This window comes from Pleurodeles waltl, chromosome 6 (genome assembly GCF_031143425.1).
Source record: "Pleurodeles waltl isolate 20211129_DDA chromosome 6, aPleWal1.hap1.20221129, whole genome shotgun sequence".
NCBI classification, from domain to species: Eukaryota; Metazoa; Chordata; class Amphibia; order Caudata; family Salamandridae; genus Pleurodeles; species Pleurodeles waltl.
Window position 1 is genome coordinate 1583404559 of NC_090445.1, and position 18841 is coordinate 1583423399.

The window sequence follows — 18841 nt, forward strand, 5'->3', positions numbered from 1 at the left end:
AAACAAATTCACATTTTAGGACTTAGTTTAAAAAAAAAACTAAAATGTTGTAGTAGTAAGAAGGGCGGCCGTCATGTTTGATGTAGCTGTCCATCAAACTTTTATAACATTGACAGGACTCATTGACTGCAGTTCCTGTCAATGTTTAGAGTTATTGGTAGGGCTGGCAGACAACTCTAAATTTGGCGGGAAAAATACCCTGTGGATGGTGGGAGTACAGTACTCCACGTTACTGTCGTGATTACCTCAGCCCACCAAACTCAAAATCAGCCCCTATGTGTTTTATACGTGGGCTAGGCTATTTCGTTAACCCCATGTAAATAACAAATCTATAGGTGAAACTGGAAAATCAGCCTCACCTTGTGTTCATCCCCAGAGAGTTAGAAATGTAATGCACTGTGATTTTAGTACCTTAAACAAGGAATCACATAAAACAATTAAAGGCTGGAAGTTTAAGGCTTCCTCTCAGAAAGCTAGATCTATAGTGTTGCCTCGTCTTGCTGGTCTTGGTCAACTGTCATTTCATTCTTCCTCAGCACTAGACGAATGACAAGAGAATGGGCTCTTGTCAAACACATTCTATTTTTCAAATTCCCCAAATCTTTCTTCTCCTATTTCTTGCCATACCTGATAAAGAAAATGGTCAAATGGTCAGTATTTTGAGACACTTTGGGTCTGATTGAGAGTTTTTGGGATCAGTTACTCCATCACAACCGTGACAGATATTCCTTCCACCTTCTTACAAGTGCCATACAATACATTGTACTTGTAATAAGTTGGACTAAATATCCTACACATTTGTGATGAATTAACATGGCCACCAAACTCTAAATTAAGGTCTTACTGGGATAGAGCACTTCATAAATGTATTAACTAATTTAGACATGCGACAGGCAGTCAAACTACAGAGTGTAAAAACGAATAGTTTCTGTAGCTTTGTGTCACAAAGGATCCCAGGTTTGTGGTCAGTAAAAAGATTATTTGCTTACAATTTGACTGCATTTCAGAAACCAAGGAGGGGGAGGACATCTTCAGGTTCCTGTTTGCAATGTGAAGCTACAGGTTTAATTCCACCTTCCGAAGGACTTACTGGCTTTTGGGATTGATTTTGTGAGGTCTTTGCCATACTCACTCTTCCTCTTTGCTGCATGCTCAAAGGCCAATAGTCTGAATGTATCATCAGAGGAACAAACCTGCAAAGGGTGACTGTAGTGGTGCTAACTCTGTCTGCTTCTGTTAGGACCAGGAAAGGCTCTAGGCCACACCCCTTTGCACAGGTTCAGGAATAAACCATCATTCGCCAGGCTTGGCACTTTCACCATCCTATGCCCACAGTACAATACCCTTATACATTCAATGCACCCCACATTTGGCATATTCACAAGAATACAAGAAACAGCACATTGTCATGGCCTTCTCAACCTCTTTAACCACCATCACTATTGCCAATAATACATATATAGTTGACTTCAACTTACCAACCTTCTTCTACATTGGATCCCTCTGTACCAACTATAAAGGTCACACAATATCTGAACAATCTCAGTCTTATCCTCTCAACATCTGAAAAATGTCAACTTCTGAAAAGACACACAACCTCTGAAAAATATCAGCCTTACCCTTTCAACCACCCCTTTTTGATTCTGCATACAACCACTCCTTCTTACATTTAATTTGACATTTGCACATCTCTTCCACTAAAATTACCATAAGTGCATCACAACCTCCACTAGTCTTACAACAACTTCCATTTCTTGCTTCTTCATGCCCTGGCGACCTTACTGCTCATCTCATCACTTCATGTGTACAATGTCTTTGCCGCCAAAACACTACATTTAAAGTATTTTCCATCATTCAGACACTAATGTGTAGAAGTAAAGTCATATCCAAACCTACTGCACCCTGGTTCATACGTAAGCCCAGTTCTACAAGAAAGATTAAAAACTGTTTAAGAGACCTTGCATCTCTCTCACAACTGCTTGCATTGCCTTTGGACTCTCCATCCATAAAGCCAATAGCACCTAATAGATTACAACTATCTCAGTGATGGACAGTGAGTTCAAATCTGTGTGTAACAAGCTTGATTATTATGTAGGCCTCTTTGTCTACCACTCTTCGTCATTCTGTAAGTAGATCAGCCAACAATCATCTTTTCGTTGTCAAGCAAAGTGGTTGTGGCCCTTGATTTTGTGATGCGTTTGCAATGCATTGAAGCTGTTGTTCATTTTCCTGTTTTCACTAACTGCAGCAAGGTTGAACTTTCTAACCTCCATGACAATCCCTCTCCAATAATACTCTATACCATGTCCTGTGATTTCACAACTTCTAGCTCATTGCAATGAAAGTCCTATCCTGCAATAATAACTCCCTCAAAGTAACTTCATATGACATTGACATACTTCCTTCCTCTCTACATAATAACTACCCCGACTGTTGTTAAGCAGTATGTAAACATCCTCCACGCCTCACCCTGCACAGCACTTTCACATCCCCCTGACATCTGGCCAGATTGTTCCATTGCTCAAATATCATAGTGAACCTGATTACCTTGCCAGTTACCTGCCAATCACCCACCTCCTCTTTCTTGTCAAAACCCCAAAAAGAATTGGAGAATTGCGTCAACAAGACTACATTGATAGCCACCGTTTCCTACAGATCTAACAGGCTTCTGCCCATGCTGTAGTACAATGGCTTTCACTAACCAGGTCATTACTTTCACCATAGATCTCAATGATGACTACCTTTGACATTGATGATTAAAAAATCCTTCTCAGTAACCTCTGTATTTCCGTTGGCATCACTTAAACTGTCCTCAGCTGGTGCACTGCTTTTCTTGTCAAAAGACATCACTATTCACTAGTATGCTGACAGCACACAATTATACATCATGGTGTTGCCATGCATTGGCTTAACGTTATCCAATTGGGGATGTCAACTTAGCCTACAAAATCCAAGTTCATTCTCTTGTGCGGTAGCAAGCTCTAGCTCCAGTTAAAGACTGACTCAACAGCATGTTTTTACAACACTTCTCTTTAATCCTGTCCACTAATGGCAACTCGATTGCCTTCTACATTGATTGAAGCAATCCATGGCTCTCATTCAAAGAGCACCACAAGAGGAAATGCCAAACATTCTAGTGCCACCTTGGCCTGCTTCTCTAGATCATACCTTTGCTCCTGAGCAACGCCTTCGAGTTTACAGTGCAAGGGCTTGTCATACTGGCCCATTTCTAAGCATTCTATCAAGCCAGGAGTTTTAAGGCCCATGTAACTTAATACCTATTGCTGGTTCTAGAGGCTGAGAAAATCTGAAACCATGCCTAGGTTGGTTATAGCCAAAGGAGATGCAATAACTGTTGTCAGCCGTGCTGGACAATTTGCACCTTTCACTGAATGAAGGATTAGTAGCAGCACTGACCTTGTCAGATGTATCTTCTCTGTCTGTTACTATTAATCATATTATCATTTTATCCTGACTCAAAAACATTAGTGTAGCAAGGGGCGGTGCTCCAGTGAATACCATTGTTTCTTACTGGCTGGCAGCAAGGTGTGCATATCTCTAGTTTTATGTCTCCCACATATTACCTGAAATGTGGCGGCCTTTGAGGCTAATCCTTTAGAGCAATCCTTTTTATTATTTATATAATGCAATTAGCACAGTTAATAAGATATTATTGCTTCACATTTCACCCCTATGTGAATGACACAAAGATTGTTTTAAGACATAACTACTAAACACTCCCCGGATATAACTGTCTGAGTGAAGTGGCAAGCTGGTAGGTTGGCAACTCACTAGAAGAGATGCTAGGGTTGTAATACTGCAGGGAAATCAACTGAGGATCTCTGACATGGGCTTCAGCCTATGTGGCAATGGTCAGAAACTTTTGATTCTTACTAGATCAAATCCTTTGGCTTATCCAACAAATTATCACCAGTGTGCATGTTTTACATACTTACATACAATTAGGGAAACTCTCAAAATGCAGTGCTTATCTGCTGCTTAGGTTCAAGTGTATTGATCATACTCAGCCAATTACAGTGGTGTCTTCTGGGGAAAACCAGTGTTTAAAGCACTGTGCTTAGTCCTACAACAGATTAACGGATTGAATCTGTCTTTTACAAATTATCTAGACACCTCCCGACTCAGGACCTTAACTCTAGGAACAATATGCTACAAGTGATTTCCAGGAACAAATGAGTAGGAGGGAGGAGGGTAATCTGCCTTCCACCTTGCACCTTAGATGTGGATAAAATCCATATTGAAGAGGGAAAATGCATGGTCTGATCCTCTGTAGGAAAAAAATGGAAACTTGTGTTTCTTTTTTTTTAATAACAAATGTCATATAGTCTGTATTAGGGTGTGGTGCTAAACGTATGACATCTGTATCAAATCAAATGCATTTACTCAGAAGAGCACACCTCAGGGACAAGCATCTCTCTGATTTCATCCTCTGTAAAGGCTGGACTCATCACTTCCGAACACCTAATCATTGACCAGTGCAAGCACCACATCACTTTCTTGAATGTCCTTTGATTGCTCACACCAGCTCTCATCAAGATCAGTTCACACTGCATCATATGAAGTGCTGTCCATGCCTTTCAACTTGATTATATAGGTGCAAATCTCTCTCTCTCGCTTGCTGCATATGCTCATAGCTCAACACCTACATGATGAGATGTGATGCCCCACTGGGAAGGAAAGGAAAACTTAAAAACAAGCTTTTTTTCATGTATGCGACCATAAATTGCCTATGCAATTTGTCTCTAAGGTCGTTATGTGTTGCGGACACATTACATTCCCCCCCACCCGAGAGATAAGAGTATCAGAAATGTGGCCTCACATTGATACTGCTAATGTAAATTATTACAAGCTGAGCAGACTAAAGGCGCTACTGATCCAAAAACAAGTTACGTTGACATCGGCTAGAGAGACGTATGCTCTCCAGATTGCAAGATCATCAGCCGAGATGCAATCCCTATTAAATACCAATTTCCCCAAGCACTTTGGAGAGCTGTTATCCAGAATTTGCAATGCTTTGAGCACTACGGGGATATCCATTTCTTGAAGGCTGTTGGGTCTGGATTTGTGTCCATCTTCCAGACTGTCTTCGGAGTCCTTCCTTCGGCCATCCATTCACTCTTTTCAAGTGTGTTTGGCTGCTTTCCTATAACTTTGGCATTAATAGGCATAATACTACTGCTATTGCCTCTGATTCACAGTGGTTGTGCCTTTCCAGCTAAGTGGAGTGATGGAGTCACTGCCACCAGCTCAACTGTGCTGTGAACGCATGGTTCAGCTCTTTAATGCTCTGTTGCTGGAAGAGTTGGAGCATGACTGGCCACTGTCATTCAGACCAGTCCTGCGGTGTGTGCAGCCCGTCTTTCGCTGCACATGGTGACTCTTTGAACATTTGCTTACAGTGTGTCTTGCTGTTCCGCCAATGCCTCCTCTGGGCCATGAACTGCTGACGTCCCCGATGAGGGTTCATTCACGGTCTCACCTCTTGAGACTAAGGCTGATTTACGAGGCCACTTATGAGCCGACCTCGGTGAACGATCTGGCTCTTTTCGGCTCTGTGGAGAGTGCCACTTCTGCAGGTGAACCTACATAGGAGACTGCCACGTACTACTGCTCCTTGGATCCATCTGCCTTTCCTGTCACCGATCTAACATCTGACGATGTGGCCTCTTTCCTGAGGTCATTCCTTTCAATGGCTACGAAGATGCTCTTCAAGATCATGACTACTGTTAAATAGGTTTGATGATTTGCTTATCTTACCAAATTCAAATTTATTGCCCTTACTTTGGCCTGCTGTGCTTGTCATTGTCAACATTACATCTCTTTGTATGTTTTTATCTGTTTTTTAAACATGGGTTTTAACTACAATATTTTTTTGCTATTTTTATTGATTTTTAGCTTGTTTTAGTACATAGCATTTTAGCTTAGGTTAATTCACCTTTGGTGGCGTCATCCTATGGCGTCATACTTGTTCCGGCAACGGGGAGGGGGTAGTGAATCCTATCTTGTTTTAATGGGAAACATGAGTTAGCTTAGCCTTCTGGCTTGCAGAGCTGTGCCCCCATCACCCAGTGACTTTTACCCTACTTAGCTTGCTCTGTTTTAGCGCAATTATTTAATTATATCTTTCCAAGATGGCTGCATTTGTTTTAGTTAGGACAATGTTTTAGTTTTATGCTATCAGTTCCACTCTGCTAAGGCGTCACTGTTAACGCCAGAGATAGATAAGATGTAGGTATTCACATTAGAAACTTTCCCACTTTGTGCTTTCAACTGAATTGTTTATGTAATTGCCGCCCCAAGCATGTCTTGTTATCTATTGTTTGGGAACAGACTTACGTCAGGAGTCCGAGCAGATCTGTATAAATGTACCTCACATAGTCAGCTAGTCAGAGGGATTCCTATCAGAATCCATTGATGCTATTCATGCTACATGTCTCCTTGACGCTGAGCCAGTCTTTGTGTCTCTATGGAGTCTGAGCTAGAGACCTCAATCCAAGGTAATGAGGGTTAGAGGGCTCTTCTCCTGGACATGGCATTGGCAGATTAGGTTTAACACACCTAGCTCTCTTTAGGTTAGAGATTAGGTTCATCATGATACAGTATTAGAACATATTCATATCCCATGGTGGGGGTCTTTGTGTTAATGACTCTCGTGTTCACAATTCTGTTTCTTGCATTATTCATTATCCTTATCATTGCAGCCCATGCAACTTATCATAGATTGCAGTTTGGTTAATAAAACCTATTGAAAACTTTACTGCATCTCCTTCATTGCCTGTGTTTGATTGAGACATGTTGTTCATGTGAGAAAGGGGTAATCTCCGTTTAACCACAACACTCCCTGAGATGTCGCACTCTTGAGTCCATGCGTAAAGGCTGCCACAAATCACCTTTTGCTGTTTGGGTTTTTGGTGAGGTGCTGCTTGTGAGCCGAGAAGGTTGGGACAACAGTTGCAACTTTTTATAGGACTGACATAGTCACCTACAAACATAAGTACTGTCATCCTTAAACCAGCAATCTTGTCTAGAGCAAGAGTCAAACTTCGACACAGTCGAGCTGATGACAACGGCAAAGGAGAAGTTAAAGAGAAGCATTTTAGACTCTTGTCTGAAGGACAAAGTGGGTGTAGCCTGAGATGACAGGGACATGACCCACTGTACCAGAAGTTTGAGTTGGCAGAGGCAAGTGCGATATGTTAATAGTAGCCGATGTCGTCAGTTTGTGTTGTGTTGGAATAGAAAACAGCCACATCTTGGACAGGTTTTGTTGTTGAAGTGATAACTGGAATCAGCTCATTTTCCCCCCTCCCCATGATCGAGGAGGTATTTGTAGCATTGTTTGACTTGCTTGTGTGGTCAGAAGTGTTATTTTTTCTTTGAAGCAGAATGTCCTGTTGGGTAGTGAGAGGGGACCAGGAACTACCCAAGGGACTTCTGGGTCTACTATGCTGGATCGGCCACATGGTGAAGTTTGATATTGTTTATGGAAATGAATCTATTAGCTTTGGAGCCTGGCAGCGGTGGTAAGATGACAGTTCTGTTACCTTGTATTCCCAGGACTGGGACCGGTGCACTGTAGAATGGGCCAAATTCCTTCTTCACAGAGATCTTTTCAGGAACCAGATCCCCAACTTTAGGAATCCAGCCAGTAGAAGTTGTTGGTAAATCCCTTATTCCTAAGGTGGCAGCACTGGTGGATGATTTATCATCACGAAATTGCTGAAGCTCCTGTAAGACAGTGAGGTGTTCATTTATGTCAAAAGGTGGCTCTGCTGCCACCAAACCAGGGCCATCAAGATCTTGGACATACATAGGTATCCCAAAGAGAACCTCATAGGGAGTGCGTCCCCCCAAGGACCGTCTTGGCAGTTTATTCAGTGCCACCTGGACCCCATACACGTGATGAAGTCAACTGCGGCCTGAACCTAATACTCTGGCTGTTAAGGACTGCTTTAGATCCTGATTTCTCCCCTTACGACCAAAGTTTCCTCGGGATGGTATGGTGAGGAGTAGTGGAGTTCAATACCCATCGTCCCGATGGTGTCCCTTAATGCCTTAGATGCAAAGGCAGGACCCTGGTCCGAATGGGATGCTGCAACTGCATATGTACTGATAAAGATAAGCAAGTCTTTGATAACAGTTCATGCGTCAGCCCACCGCTGTGGCCACACCCACAGGAATCCAGACCAAGAATCTATAGCGACTTAGATGTATTTGTATGCACCATCAGATTGTAGAGGAACACAATGGTCCAGGTACACACATTGTAGTGGCCTTTTGGACACTAAGAGGGATGTCTGCAGTGGGCGTTCGATATTTGAGCTCTTTATCTGCTGGCAGATGTCACAGCAAAGGACATATTGCGTGGTCTGCTTGTATAGTCCTGGCCACCAGAAGTGTTTCTGTGAGAGTGTCACTGTGCCTGAAATACCAGCATGAGCAGATGCGACACCCTCATGCGCTGCTTTTATTAGATCTAATCTCTGGTCTTGGTTGGGGATCACTCAATCTCCAACCCCAGGAAGTGTTGCGTTGGCATGCACTGAGGTGGTAAGAGTATTTTATAGGGTATGCTTTTGGGAGAGGCTTGCCTTGAGCTAAAGCTTTCACAGCAGTCAAAATGTTACTATCCAATGTCATCTATGATCGAGTCACTGCAGCCACAGAAGCCATAGCTACTGCAGATTTGGCCTCTTTATCAGCCAAAGTGTTGCTGATAATGTGTACTCCTACATATTGCTGGCCCAATGTATGTAGTACATGGACACAAGATAGCTTATCCTTGAGATCAGCCACACTCCCCCACAGAGTTCTGTGTTTTATGTTGAGCCCTTTGAAGTCTCTAAATGAGTTCAGTCGCCAGTGGTTAAGATAAATATTGTAGGACTGGGCGCAGTAGTATGAGTCACAGACAATCAAAGTCAGTAATCCTGGCTCTGTGTGTTCTAGCACTAAAATAAGGGCTTTTAGTTCAGCCAGCTGAGCTGTGCAGTCCCGTAAGATCTGCATGTAGGTATTGTGAGGGTGAAATACACCATCATTCATCACTCCGCTCACAGCTGATCAAGCGACTGAGTATTGATGTTTAGTACCTACAGCTGGTTGTGCTGAACCATCAGTGTAAATGACAGCAGGGTATCTGTCAAGTGGCAAAATATCTAGAGGTGCAGGGTACTCCTGTTCGTATTGGAGGAATTCTTGTGTCTGAAGTTTTGGATCAAAGATGTAATCAACATCTGTAGCAGTCAGGGAAGTTGCCCACTGAATCCATGCTTTAGCATTAGGAACGCTTGCTTTGGTGATGGCCTCTAAGGCTGGCACCGGGGTAACGACAATAATGCGTTTCCCTTGGGCAAGTGGCCTCTCCTTAATGACAGCCATCTGAACTGCAGTTAGAATGTTTTCTGTGGGTGCAAAATGTTGTTCTGCATTAGAGTATAAATGTGATGTTCGATGGCATCTGTCGCTGTAGATACACATGTTGTGCATAGCCCGCCATCTGGTGTTGGGTCGGAGTGTTACAAGTTGTTTTTCTTCGAAGAAGTCTTTCGAGTCACGGGACCGAGGGACTCCTCCTCCTTGTCTCCATTGCGCATGGGCGTCGACTTCATCTTCGATTGTTTTCTTTCCGCCATCGGGTTCGGACGTGTTCCTTTCGCTCCGGGTTTCGGAACGGAAAGTTAGCTAAATATCGGAAAAATTAAGTCGGTATTGTTGCGTTCGGGATCGGCTTAAATAGAATCGACACCGAATCGAAGAGTGAAGAGCTCCGGTACCCTTCGGGGTAGTTTTCGATCCCCCGTCGGGGCCTGGTCGGCCCGACCGCGTGTAAAACAATGCTGGTGGAACGGACCCCGTTCCGTTTCTGTCCTAAATGCCACAACAAATACCCGTATACAGACCAACATTTGGTCTGTAACCTGTGCCTGTCGCCTGAGCACAGTGAAGAGACTTGCGAGGCCTGTCGTGCGTTCCGGTCCCGAAAAACACTCCGTGACCGTCGAGCCAGAAGACTGCAGATGGCGTCCACGCCGACAGCTCACCGAGAGTTCGAGGAACAAGAGGAAGAAGAAACCTTCTCGATCCATGAATCGGACTCCGAGGAATTCGACGACCAAAAAACTGTGAGTAAGACGTCGAAGCCAGCACACAAGAAAAGTGACAAGGCCCAGGGGACGCCACTGCCACCAGGCCATGGCTCGACCCATAAATTCGGTGACCGACCATCGGCACCGAAAAAGGCCGAAATAGTGCCGAGATCGTCCGACTCCGGTCGAGACACCGGCACGCAGCCTTCTCGGGACCGAGAAAGTGCTGCTGAAAAAGATCGACGCCGAGATATCGGAGCCGAAACTGCTCGACGCAGAGACAGCGGCACCGAGGAAGATCGACGCCGAGAGGGTTCGACTCCGAAAAAGAAGAAGGTTACCTCGGAGCCGAAAAAGAGTACAGACAGGGTTTCGGTGCCAAAACGACCCGCAAACGACCCAACTACCGGTTCCTATTCAGAGGAGCAATCACTGTCCTCTCAGATGCGAAAGCATAGATTTGAGGAAGAGTTGCAATCCACCGAAGTGGACCACACTCAGAAACGTATTTTTATACAGGAAGGAACAGGGAAAATAAGCACCCTTCCCCCTATTAGGAGAAAAAGGAGACTGGAGTTTCAGTCAGACCAAGCACCACAAACAAAAATGGTGAAAAAGGTAACTCCGCCACCCTCTCCTCCACCTGTAACTAACGTTTCACCGGCGCAAACTCCATCACATTCCCCGGCTCACACCACCATGAGCCAAGGTGACCAAGACCAAGACGCTTGGGACTCATACGACGCCCCAGTGTCGGACAACAGTCCAGAGGCGTATCCTACAAAGCCCTCACCACCGGAAGATAGCACAGCATATTCACAAGTGGTGGCTAGAGCAGCAGAGTTCCACAACGTGTCCCTATACTCGGAACCAGTTGAGGATGACTTCTTATTCAACACCCTCTCCTACACCCATAGCTCCTACCAATGCCTGCCTATGCTCCCAGGAATGCTTCGGCACGCAAAGGAAATCTTCAAGGAGCCGGTCAAGAGTAGAGCAATAACACCAAGGGTGGAAAAGAAATAACAAAGCACCTCCCACAGACCCTGTTTTCATCACCTCACAGCTGCCACCAGATTCCGTCGTAGTAGGAGCAGCTCGCAAGAGAGCCAACTCCCACACATCTGGGGATGCACCACCCCCAAACAAAGAGAGCCGCAAGTTCGATGCAGCCGGAAAGAGAGTCGCAGTACAAGCTGCAAACCAGTGGCGCATCGCTAACTCTCAAGCACTACTTGCGCGCTATGACAGAGCCCATTGGGACGAGATGCAACACCTCATTGAGCATCTACCCAAAGAGCTACAAAAAAGGGCGAAACAGGTGGTTGAGGAAGGACAGAACATATCTAATAATCAGATACGCTCCTCTATGGATGCAGCGGCACAGCTGCAAGAACAATTAACACATCTGTGACTATAAGAAGGCACGCATGGCTACGAACGTCTGGTTTTAAACCAGAGATACAGCAGGCAGTGCTCAATATGCCATTCAATGAGAAACAACTGTTTGGACCAGAAGTGGACACGGCAATTGAGAAACTCAAAAAGGACACTGACACTGCTAAAGCCATGGGCGCACTCTACTCCCCGCAGAGCAGAGGCACTTACAGCACCTTCCGCAAAACAACCTTTAGAGGGGGGTTTCGGGGTCAGGCCACACAAGCCAACACCTCACAGGCAACACCGTCCAGCTACCAGGGACAGTACCAAAGGGGAGGCTTTCTGGGCCAATACAGAGGACAATTCCCTAGGAATAGGGGAAAATTTCAAAGCCCCAAAACCCCTACAACCAAACAGTGACTCACATGTCACTCATCCCCTCCACACAACACCAGTGGGGGGAAGAATAGGTCAGTATTACCAAGCATGGGAGGAAATAACTACAGACACTTGGGTCTTAGCAATTATCCAACATGGTTATTGCATAGAATTTCTACAAATCCCTCCAAACATACCACCAAAAGCACAGAATTTATCAAAACAACATTCAGACCTTCTGGAAATAGAAGTTCAAGCATTATTGCAAAAGAACGCAATAGAACTAGTACCAAAGACACAAATAAACACAGGAGTTTATTCACTGTACTTCCTAATACCAAAAAAGGACAAAACACTGAGACCAATCCTAGACCTCAGAACACTAAACACCTACATCAAATCAGAACACTTTCACATGGTCACGCTACAAGAAGTGTTACCATTGCTAAAGCAACAGGACTACATGACAACCTTAGATCTCAAAGACGCGTATTTCCACATACCAATACATCAGTCGCACAGGAAATACCTCAGGTTTGTATTCAAAGGAATACATTACCAATTCAAAGTATTGCCGTTTGGTTTAACAACCGCACCAAGAGTCTTTACAAAATGTCTAGCAGTAGTGGCTGCACACATCAGAAGGCAGCAAATACACGTATTCCCATATCTAGACGACTGGCTAATCAAGACCAACTCACTGACAAGGTGCTCACACCACACAAATCAGGTCATACAAAACCTCTACAAACTCGGTTTCACCATCAACTATGCAAAATCACACATTCTGCCGTGCAAAGTACAGCAATACCTAGGAGCCATAATAGACACAACAAAAGGGTTAGCCACTCCAAGTCCACAAAGAATTCAAAATTTCAACAAAATCATACAACGCATGTATCCAACACAAAGAATACAGGCAAAAATGATATTACAACTCCTAGGCATGATGTCCTCATGCATAGCCATTGTCCCGAACGCAAGACTGCACATGAGGCCCTTACAACAGTGCCTAGCATCACAATGGTCACAAGCACAGGGTCACCTTCTAGATCTGGTGTTGATAGACCGCCAAACATACCTCTCGCTTCTATGGTGGAACAGTATAAATTTAAACAAAGGGCGGCCTTTCCAAGACCCAGTGCCACAATACGTAATAACAACAGATGCTTCCATGACGGGGTGGGGAGCACACCTCGATCAACACAGCATACAAGGACAATGGGACGTACATCAAACAAAACTGCACATAAATCACCTAGAACTGCTAGCAGTTTTTCAAGCACTAAAAGTATTCCAACCAATCATAACTCACAAATACATTCTTGTCAAAACAGACAACATGACAACAATGTATTATCTAAACAAACAGGGGGGGACACACTCAACGCAGCTGAGCCTTCTAGCACAAAAGATATGGCGATGGGCAATTCACAACCACATTCGCCTAATAGCACAGTTTATTCCAGGGATCCAGAATCAACTTGCAGACAATCTCTCTCGCGATCACCAACAAGTCCACGAATGGGAAATTCACCCCCAAATTCTAAACACTTACTTCAAACTCTGGGGAACACCTCAAATAGACTTATTTGCAACAAAAGAGAACGCAAAATGCCAAAACTTCGCATCCAGATACCCACACAGGCAGTCCCAAGGCAATGCTCTATGGATGAACCGGTCAGGGATATTTGCATACGCTTTTCCCCCTCTCCCTCTCCTTCCATATCTAGTAAACAAATTGAGTCAAAACAAACTCAAACTCATACTGATAGCACCAACATGGGCAAGGCAGCCCTGGTACACAACACTGCTAGATCTATCAGTAGTACCCCACATGAAATTGCCCAACAGGCCAGATCTGTTAACACAACACAAACAGCAGATCAGGCATCCGGATCCAGCATCGCTCAATCTAGCAATCTGGCTCCTGAAATCCTAGAATTCGGACACTTAGACCTTCCCCAAGAATGTATGGAAGTCATAAAGCAAGCAAGAAGACCATCCACTAGGCACTGCTATGCAAGCAAATGGAAAAGGTTTGTTTGCTACTGCCATCATAATCAAATCCAACCATTACACGCATCTCCAAAGGATGTAGTGGGTTACTTGCTACACTTACAAAAATCAAACCTAGCTTTCTCTTCCATTAAAATACACCTTGCGGCAATATCTGCATACCTGCAGATTACCTATTCAAATTCACTATTCAAGATACCGGTCATTAAAGCATTTATGGAAGGCCTTAGAAGAATTATACCACCAAGGACGCCACCCGTTCCTTCATGGAACCTCAATGTTGTCTTAACAAGACTCATGGGTCCACCTTTTGAACCCATGCACTCTTGCGAAATACAATTCCTAACCTGGAAAGTTGCATTTCTCATCGCCATCACATCTCTACGGAGAGTAAGCGAAATTCAAGCGTTTACAATACAAGAACCTTTTATCCAACTACACAAAAATAAAGTAGTCCTAAGGACCAATCCTAAATTTTTACCAAAGGTTATTTCACCGTTCCACCTAAATCAAACTGTAGAACTACCAGTGTTCTTTCCACAGCCGGATTCCGTAGCTGAGAGGGCACTACATACATTAGATGTCAAAAGAGCACTAATGTACTACATTGACAGAACAAAAAACATCAGAAAGACTAAACAGCTATTTATTGCATTCCAAAAACCTCATGCAGGAAACCCAATATCAAAACAAGGTATAGCCAGATGGATAGTTAAGTGCATCCAAATCTACCTTAAAGCAAAAAGACAGCTGCCCATTACACCAAGGGCACACTCAACCAGAAAAAAAGGCGCTACCATGGCCTTTCTAGGAAATATTCCAATGCACGAAATATGTAAGGCAGCCACATGGTCTACGCCTCACACGTTCACCAAGCACTACTGTGTAGACGTGCTATCCGCACAACAAGCCACAGTAGGTCAAGCCGTGTTAAGAACCTTATTTCAAACTACTTCCACTCCTACAGGCTGAACCACCGCTTTTGGGGAGATAACTGCTTACTAGTCTATGCACAACATGTGTATCTACAGCGACAGATGCCATCGAACTGAAAATGTCACTTACCAGTGTACATCTGTTCGTGGCATCAGTCGCTGAAGATTCACATGTGCCCACCCGCCTCCCCGGGAGCCTGTAGCCGTTCGGAAGTTAGCTTAAGCTTTGTACATTTGTAAATATATTATTTAAACCTTAAATAGGTACATACTTATTCACTCCATTGCATGGGCACTATTACTACAACACAACTCCTACCTCACCCTCTGCGGGGAAAACAATCGAAGATGGAGTCGACGCCCATGCGCAATGGAGACAAGGAGGAGGAGTCCCTCGGTCCCGTGACTCGAAAGACTTCTTCGAAGAAAAACAACTTGTAACACTCCGACCCAACACCAGATGGCGGGCTATGCACAACATGTGAATCTTCAGCGACTGATGCCACGAACAGATGTACACTGGTAAGTGACATTTTCATTATATGCTATGGGCACCGTGTCGCCCTCATTAAAGGTGACATAAGTGAACCCAATGGCACCAGCAATTAATATGATGACAAAATTTGTTTTGTTGTCATGGGTGTGCAAGTGTTTTGCTTCTAGCATGTCCTGTTGCAATTTCCTAAGGAAGCATATGTGTTCTACCATCCAATGTCTGATAGAAAAATTAGGGCATATTACGTCATAAAGTGGCTTGATACATTGTGCATAGTCAGGAATGTAAGTTCGGCCAAAGTTAAAGAAACCAAGTAAAGACTGTAGTTTCTTGATTGTATTTGGTTGTTCAAGTTGAGCAAATTTTTCTAGAAAGTGGGGGGCCAGGCTCTTGCCCTCATTTGATAGCTCTTATCTCAGGAACAATACGCTGAGAAAGGCTATTGTAGTTTTCTTAAAATTTAATTTATAGCCAAGGGCTGCGAATCCTAAAATGATCCGATCGACCCTGCCAAGATGAATGTTGAGGTCGTCATCTGTGAGATAGATGTCATCTTGCTTCATGTTTTACAGGATATTGTGGCTGAAGCTGGGGTGTAGAATTGATAGGTATAATATGACAAGGTGAGCCCTTGTCAAACCCTACATGATTGTGGTTTGATGCAGGTGCCTGCGCTAAAGACCTTTTAACAGCATAGGCTTGTTTTACCGCTTCTGGAACAAGATCAGAGAAAGAAGGCAAAATGACACCTTCCCCATGTGGGATCTTACGGACGTGCTCAGGTAGCCAGTCCCTCTCGCCAGCAGGATATCACAACTAAGTTAATCCCAGAATATCACACCAATGGTGCGCTCTACGTCTCCCTAAATTTTGATTTTTAAATCATAAACCCTGTCAGGTGGGAGATAGCACCCATCTCCAGTCTTAACTGCAATGTAATCGCTAGTTGCTGTTGCATCCAGGTGATCTTTCAGACTCTGGTGACATATCGTGACCTCTGCTGCGCTGTCTAACAGTGTCACTGCCCACGTTTTGTGTACTGGCATTTTTAATTGACTGTGCTGCCACCTTTTTCCTTTTAATCTGTGTCTTTTGTTGTGGGAACTTGTCTTCGTTTTTGTCTGAAGACTGTGGTGAGTCTTTCTTCTGTTTCACGTAGTCAGGACGTCACTCTGACCGGCCTACTCTCTCGCTACATCTGTCCGGTGCATCCTGAAAGGAACAAGAGGGACATGAATTAGTATATCTGTCAGGAGCTTTTATATCTTCTCGATTTCCGAGAGTAAATCTCTTGTCGGAGTTCTTCAGGTGTAGAGAATCTACTCTCTGATTTTGTCTGTCTTTAAATTGCTTTTGTTTATCCTAGCCCTTTTTAGAACCCTCCTGTGCTTGTTTAGTACCTTCCTTATGGGTGGTACTCTGTATTTTGAGCTTTTTCGGCTTTCCTCCCAAACTATCCCTTCCTATACTGGTATAGGTGTTAGAAATAATTTCCAGTAGCTGTTTCTCCTGGTCCAACTGTGGAATCTCTCAGAGGCGCTGGCGTATAGCCAGTTCTACCGCTTCCCCTTTAATGTTACTAAGTATGACTGAGGAGACAGCGTCAAAGTTACACATTTATTTCATCCCCAAATCTAGGGCCGGTGCAGCCCCGTGCTCATTTTGAATTTGTTTTAACACTTCCTGTAAATTGGCAAGTGTCGGAGTACCATGTGTGGTAGTATAAATCGCAGCGAAGGCTGTACATTGTGAGAATTCTATGTTTCTCCTGTGGTCCTGTAATGGGAAACACAGCTTCCAGCTGATTAGTTTTCTGGGCTATCCAGAATGGGGTTTTCTCTCGTTCTGTGGCTTCTTTACCCATGATAGAATGTACTGTTTGTGGAATGATCCCAGTAGTAGCCAATTGGTATCCAGCAGGTGCTGGTGGTGCTGGACGCACTGTTGTAGTGTTCAGAGTTAGCATTACGAACTGAACAAGTCATCTGTATAGTGTTACTATCTCAATGTATAAGTTGCACAGATCAGCTGCCTGCATATTTTGTATACCTGGATAAGGTGTGTATGTGGCAAACATAGGCCACGTTGGTCCTTCATTACCTAAGGGACCTAATCTCACGGGTTGTGTTACGTGTGGTAGGGCGCCATTAAACCTTAAACCAGTTCTGATGTTCTTGACAAGTAAACGGTATTTCAAAATACTTGTATGCTTGGTACCGTGGAGGTATGTTTGCAATTCTGTATGTGTGGAATATAAATGATCTTTGGTCTTCCTCAGAAAAGGTCACCCAAGAGTAGAATGTTTATGTTTGGTAAGCTTCACTAGCTTCTACTGTGAATGTGACATGCCCACTCTCATCTGTTAAGCCATGCGCTACTAGGTGTAATGTTAATGGTTGTCTAGAATTTTCAGGAATGTCTATGGCATTAGCCATATTGTATAATGGGTAAAGAGATGGAACACCAAATATGGAGTAAAGTCCTTTTAATTGTTCAAGCCCGAACAACCTACAGCCTAATTAAGTGCTCCCTGTTCAGCTGAGGAGGATCTTCCCCAAGACCAGGGACGCCTCAGTATAATAGTACTTAGGGTACCTGCTTTATGTGAGACAGTAATAATCAGGGTATCTGTAATTAGTGCCTAAACACCATCGTTGGTGGCGCCATGTCATAGTTTGACTCTTGCTCTAGGCAAGACTGCTGATTTAAGGATGACAGTACTTATGTTTGTAGGTGACTATGCCAGTCCTACAACAAGTCGCAACTGTCGTCCCAACCCTCCCAGCTCAAAAGTAAAGGGTGATTTGTGGCAGCCTTTTCGCATGTACTCAAGAGTGCGACATCTCAGGGAGTGTTGTTGTTAAATGGACATCACCCCTTTCTCACATGAACAGCATGTCTCAATCAAACACAGGCAATGAAGAAGTAAAGTTTTCAATAGGTTTTATTAACAAAACTGCAATCTACGATATGTTGCATGGGCTGCAATGATAAGGATAATGAATAATGCAAGAAACAGAATTGTGAATACGAGAGTCATTAACACAAAGACCCCCACCATCTTGCAACAACATAAAATAACATGAATTTGAAATATGTGCTAATACCCTAGCATGATAAACCTAAAATCTAACCTAAACGGTGCTAGGTGTTTTAAACCTAATCTGCCAATGCCATGTCCATGAGAAGAGCCCCTCAACCCTCATTACCTTGAAATGAGGTATCTAGCTCAGGCTTCGTATGTACATGATGACTGGGTCAACGTAAAGGCGACGTGTAGCATGGATAGCGTCAATGGCATCTGGTAGGAATCCCTCTGACTATCTGCCTATGTGAGGTGCATTTATACAGATCTGCTCGGACTCCTGACGTAAGTCTGTTCCCAAACAATAGATAACAAGACATGCTTGGGGCGGCAATTACATAAACAATTCCCTTGAATGCACAAAGTGGGAAACTACCTAATGTGAATACCTACATCTTATCTATCTCTGGCGCTGATAGTGACGCCTTAGCAGAGTGGC

The 18841-nt window shown here is 43.9% G+C and overlaps 1 protein-coding gene across 1 annotated transcript in view; it reads left to right on the forward strand.

The window, feature by feature from the left end:
- The window catches only part of WDR31 (WD repeat domain 31), a 163060-nt gene that overhangs the window by 123721 nt on the left and 20498 nt on the right, over positions 1-18841 (forward strand). The gene's annotated exons all lie outside the window — the stretch shown is intronic.